We start from the raw sequence: 6,526 nt of genomic DNA, 5'->3' as shown, positions 1-6,526 counted from the left end.
CTGATTCATACTCAATAATACATATTACCAACTCAAATCAGATAATTAGATAACATGTATTTTAAAGCAGCAAAGCATAATCTCAAGCTAGCACACACAATGTAAATCAACATTAAAATAAATCTCATCCTAGCAATCACATGCAAGGAAAGAAAATTCAATCTACCACGCTCATTCTCTTCTATCTCAGTCTAAAATATCTATCAACTCTGACTATCTCAATCTAAAGGATCTATCGCTCTGATACCACCTGTTGTGGGGACCCGGACGCTAATCATCTTCTTAATCATCATTGGGATTTATTTATCAGTTCTGATAAAACATGGTCTAAAAATTTTTCTTTTTCAAATGTAAATGCGGAAGGTAATGGAATCTAAATAATATACATCTCTGTATAACAACTACAATTCAGTAGAAAAGTACAATACTGTACAACCTCAGTCTAAAGTTTAGTTACTAAGTTCAAGTAATAAAACAAGTCTACAGTAAGTCTGGAATCACCACGCTATCTAGTCCAGCCTCTTTCTCATCTTGACCCTGATCCAGCCCCACCTGTTGTCATGCACACATACAAAACAAGACAACAGCCGGATAACTCCGGTGAGAATAAATCCCAGTATAAAACATGGTAAGCATGTATATAAATAATCTAAATCATAAAACATGCTATAATGAACATATTCAAAAGTAATAGATTTCATAATCTATGAAATCTACTCAAAATAAGCATGTAACTCAATTCAGATAAACATGCAATTCAAATCCAATCATATAAACATGCTATCATACTGAAAGCAATAAACATGGGTTTCATAGTCTATGAAACCACATCTATAAACGCATGCTGTTCTAGTCAAATCATGTCTAGACTCGACTCAACTATAACTCTAGGGATCCCGTTGTGAATAAGACGATCTGTCACCTACTCTCCAATCGGGGTGACGGTACGTCTTATTCCTAGACTTCGGTCTGATCTGTATCGAATAATCTACAATAGGACGGTGTCTGCTCCTATGTAACGATACACCGAACGTCTAGAAGTCTGACGGATCTGTCAAACTTTCCTATCTTAAATGCAATGCATATAACAATCTGTAATTAAAGCATAGCATATCAACACATAAACAAAAGCATATTCATATCAGAATATAACAATAATCTAGTATGTGATTTTATTGGGAAACTCAAATAGGATCTTATTTGAGTTAGGTCTTCCCGAATATCACATGAATTATACCTTTGTCGTCCCGGTCTGACGAAGACGATGACCTGTATTCAAATCTGTCCATATCCAATCTGAAAAGACAATATCGAATACATAGTATCAATGAATAACTCAATTCACAATCTGTTCTGATCAATACTCAACTCAGTACATAATCTGATCAATATCTGAACAAGATACAATTCAATTCATGTCATCGCTATCACAATATAATCGAGATCATATCTGAATCTGATCAATCTAAATCAACTGATGTTTCAACGGTATAACAATACAATCTGAATACCCCGTCAATCTGAACATCACAAATATAATACTGGAATTCATAATCTGAATATCGATATATTCAAAATCAGTAATACACAATTCTGATATCAAAATCTTAGTCAATATCTTTCGAAAATCATAACAATTACAGAAACAGACTGTTCTTTAATCTGACTTCAATTCTATAATGTCTACGGTAGCAGAAACACCATATCTGAACCATATTCAATTCTGACAATATCATAAATTCAAATCTTGTCTAAACGTAACAAAACTTACGTCCAGTTGTAGCCTGTGTTGATAGGTACACAGTACCGAAATCAGATTCAAAATCTGACGGGCGGATTGAAATCTAAAGGCGTAAGGATTTTCAACACATATACAGGAACTTATCTCGATTCCTTTCTAAAAATTCTGAGAAATTTACATGCAACTTATATTTATATACTAACTTGCATGATAGAGAAACGTGGCACATTTTCTCGCATCTTGGTCGGCGCTCGAGCGGTAATAATGTACCGCTCGGGCGCGACCCTTTCTGCCCAAGCCTTTCGAAATGTACCCTTGGCGCTCGGGCGGTCAAAAACTACCGCCCGGGCGCCAACTCTTCTGCCCGCAACGATTATTCGATAAACACCGGCGCTCGGGCGGTCATAAACTACCGCTCGGGCGCCACTAGTTCTGTCCCCAACTTGTGTAATTTAATTGCCTTGGCCAATCTGGTCTCGTAATAGCCCGTCTATAATTATATCAATTCAACTTCAATAATCTTTGTTTAACATGATATAAAATCTAGGGCATTACAACCACTTTGTTTTAGATTACCCTATAATGGAATTGAGAAGTTCATGCAACAATCACAATCAAATTAATAACCACTACCAATTCATGTATTCATAAATAATTACGATACATACCGTCAATATTTTAAGACCTGACCCTTTAGAAATACCCTTCGAGGCATTGTACATCTTCACCTCACTACATTTTAAAAAGTAAGAAGTTATTTTTTTGCATATTTATAAGTTAATATATTCAAAATCAACATAAGCTACTACCTACTTTGTCACAATAGTTTTCCATATATCATATCGGTTCCTGTTAGACGTAGAATCCAATAAATAGATCATATTCTTATCTTCGTTGACGATTGTCAAGATCCAATGGTACCTGAAAAAATGAAATTACAGCATCGACACTCATGAAGTAGAAATCTATAGCAATATGTTGTGATGAGTCACGGCTATCTGTGCCAATCGGGCATGTAGGTATATTACTGGGATCCACAAACGAAAAATAACCAGCCTTGTCTTTTTTCTTCAAATATTTGTAGAGGTGACTGCAAGATATAGTGCACAAATATATCTTTTAGAAAATTTTCAAAATATGAACAAGTACCACAAAAAATATTATATAAATGCACAAATATTTTAACTTAGACAATATATATACCCCATGTAAACTAAAATTTGTCTGGCACCTATCTCCCTCATCTCCATAAAGCGTAAGATATCTTCTCTTAGCAACCATATGCTTTTAGGACGTCCAAACATAGCGTCCTCAAACTCAATGTATATGGTATCCGATTCATTCAGCAATCTAACAACATGAGAGTAGATATACGTGCACGACATGGGTAATGTTTTCTCAATTTCTTTGAACTTTTCGCGCTGACCAGGAACATCCGCAAGCGCAAATGATTGAGTTTCCCCTTCCTCTACAATTTAAAATATTATTCATACAAGTATTTTAAAATAAAACATTGTACGAGCAACATATCTGACAGTTGCAAACACAAAGTCAAATGAAAACCAAAAGTACCTTTTTCGTTGGAAAAATTACCAACTCTTTAGGCCAACCAACAATGACTCCAATAGCATCATTGATGATTGTTGGTCCAAACTTAATTGGGATCGGAAGCTGTGCTTTTTCATCTAGGACAACATCAATAGATACTTTGAAGTTCTCTTCCTCAAGTGGAACATGGTGAATCATAACATTTTGACCTCCTTCTGATATTATTGTGTCATAAGCCACCACGTTTTCGCGTTCTTTTACAATCAGGTGACAATTTTTTCCCCTTTCAAGAACAAAAGACATGATATATTTTTATATGGAGGTGAATAGAATTTAATTGACATTAAATTCAGAGACATAAAACCTTCGTATTTGAAGTGCCGCAATCATAAACTTCTTCCACATCATCTGACAATTTTGAGTCTTTCACTCCTGAGAACTTGTTTGATGCTACAGTCTCAGAAGATCAATCATTGATTAATGGAATCACAGCAGTAATGTGGGGACCAGGACGCTAATCAATATCTTAATCATCATTGGGACAATTTAATCAATTATAATAAACAGAGTCTAATTTTTTTTTTTAAATACAGTACTAAATGCGGAACATAATGGAATACATTATAATATACATGTCAGTATTAAAAGTACAAGTCTTGTACTATATACAATCATTCAAACTAAGGTTTAACAACTACATATCAAGTATTCCAAACCCTATCTCTAATCAAAGTCCGTAGTCTCCACTCTAACCACGATCTCTCTTCATCTCCTTGACCCCGAACCTGTCCCACCTGTTGTCATGCACACATACAAACACGACAACAGCCGGATAACTCCGGTGAGAAATACATCCCAGTATAAATCAACGAAACATGCAAACATATAACAATGTAAAAGCATGTAAGAAATATCAGTAACATGTATCAAAACAGAAACATAATCAGTACAAAATCACTAATCAGACTCGTGACTCCACGTCTCAGACTAGACTCAATCCTAGTCTAGGGATCCCGATTTCCAGACGTTGGCATTCCTATATCGAATTCAGTAATAGAAGAAACTCCAATTCTATTCAATAGATATAACCAACATCCGGTGTCTTGACCTATCCGTCACAGACTGTTGCACTATCGCCAATTCACTATTTGGTGACAATGTGCAATGTGCCAGTTACGATTCCATCACTATTGGCACTTATGTCACAAGATCACTCGTCTAATACATGCTTCTATAAATCAATAGAACAAGTATATCAATTCAAATCAATGTAAATAATAACAATAAGTATGTGATTTAAGGAAACTCAAGTATATCCTACTTTAGTCGTTCTCTCAGTACCACATTGACTTATACCATTCTTTTATTGCAGTTTTGATGTCGTTTCTGTCTGGAATTCCAAGTATGTCAACACTCAATCTGGCAATTACAATATCAATAACACCATATCAATATACTACTCAAATCAATACCAATCTAAATTTAATCAAAACCAACGGCATAACCGTACAATCCCGATATCCCGGTCAATACAATCTCAACAGATATTAATTACAATCTATAACCAATATCCAATACAATCGTTAATCAATCAACAATCCAAATCTGTCCAATATCAATCAATATAATCTGAAAAATCATAACAATTCCATAATCAATCTATTTCTTAATCTGACTTCAATTCTACGATGTCTAACATGTCAAGAACATCATATATGAATCCTAACTTATTCTGGAAATACCATAATTTCAAAACGTAACAAAACTTACGTCCAGTTGTAGCCTGCGTCGATAGGAACACGGTACTAAAGTCGGATTACGATTCGTACGGACGAATTTTGCACGATTGAAACTTGAAGCACAAAGAAGTTACAACTTTCCCCGGAAGCTCTTGTTGGATTCAGAAAACAAATGAAGAGTTTTACATATTATATATGCATGTCCAAGCTAGGTGGCTTATTCTTTATGCAGCATGTCTCGCGCATATGCGCGACCTACCTAGGCGCATATGCGCGAGACAATGTCTCGGCGCGTCTTCATCACGGCATCTCGCGCATATGCGCGCCCTCATTCGGCGCATATGTGCGAGGTCCTTAGCAATTCTTCACAACTCTCGGGTACCCTCGCGTACATGCGCGGATTCATGTCGCGCATATGCGCGAGGTTCTCTGCCCACTCCGCGCATATGCGCCCGGCATGAATGCACATCTGCGCGAGGCTCCATCCTCACACATAATTCAAATCTCCTTTCCGCCTATCCTGGTCCAATCCGTTCCATCTATAATCACATCAATTAATCAACAAATAATTTCAGATTAATAACATAGCAAATCCCGGGCATTACATTTCTCTCCCCCTAAGATATGATTTCTTCTCCAAAATCACCGGCAATCATTCATATCAATAAGAAGGAAGGTATAATAGAAGCTGAATAAAATACTTACATCAATAAAATAATTCTAGGAATCTCTGTCTCATGTCCGACTCCGTCTTCCAGGTAGCTTCTTCGACACCGTGACGACTCCACTGAAATTGCACAAGTGGAATTGTCTTCGTTCTGAGCTGCTTTTCCTTCCGATCAAGAATCTGAATCGGCTTTTCGAAGTAGCTTAATCTCACCAAGCTCGGCCTCGTCTGGCTGCATTATGTGTGAAGCATCAGGCAGGTATTTCCTCAAGAGCGATACATGAAAAACATCATGTATTCTTGATAATGAAGGCGGCAATGCGAGTCTATAGGCACGATCTCCTATCTTCTCGAGAATCTCGTACAGCCCAATGTATCGTGGAGACAGCTTCCCTTTCTTGCCAAATCTGACAACTCCTCGGAACGGTGAAATCTTCAAAAATACTCGGTCTCCTGCCTCAAATACCAACGGTCGTCGTCTGATGTAGGTATATTTGACCTGTCTATCTTGAGCTGCCTTCATTCTTTTCTGTATCAGCTTCACTTTCTTAGTTATATCTCTGATCATGTCACGTCAAATCTCAGGAACCTCAGAGATATCATCCCAATAAAGAGGGGATCGACATTTCTTACCGTACAACGCCTCGAAAGGAGCCATCTCAATGCTTGTCTGATAGCTGTTGTTGTAAGAAAATTCACAAAGTAGCAACGCATCTTGCCAATTAGTGCTAAAGTCAAGCACTACAGCTCTCAGCATATCCTCCAATGTCTGAATCGTCCGCTCTGAATGTCCGTCAGTCTGGGGATGATATGCGGTACTCAGATGTAACT

The 6,526-nt window shown here is 37.0% G+C and overlaps 1 long non-coding RNA gene across 1 annotated transcript; it reads right to left on the bottom strand.

Moving 5' to 3' along the window:
• Positions 1-2,296: 2,296 nt before the first annotated feature.
• Positions 2,297-2,662, bottom strand: LOC140817434 (uncharacterized). Its single transcript, XR_012114765.1, has 3 exons — positions 2,555-2,662; positions 2,410-2,473; positions 2,297-2,318 (listed from the first exon to the last, which is right to left on the bottom strand). It is a non-coding gene; the product is annotated as an uncharacterized lncRNA (long non-coding RNA).
• Positions 2,663-6,526: the final 3,864 nt, after the last annotated feature.

Source organism: Primulina eburnea, chromosome 16 (genome assembly GCF_022965805.1).
Source record: "Primulina eburnea isolate SZY01 chromosome 16, ASM2296580v1, whole genome shotgun sequence".
Classification (NCBI taxonomy): Eukaryota; Viridiplantae; Streptophyta; class Magnoliopsida; order Lamiales; family Gesneriaceae; genus Primulina; species Primulina eburnea.
Note: the sequence above shows the minus strand (reverse complement) of the source record. Positions and strands in the feature narration are given on the sequence as shown.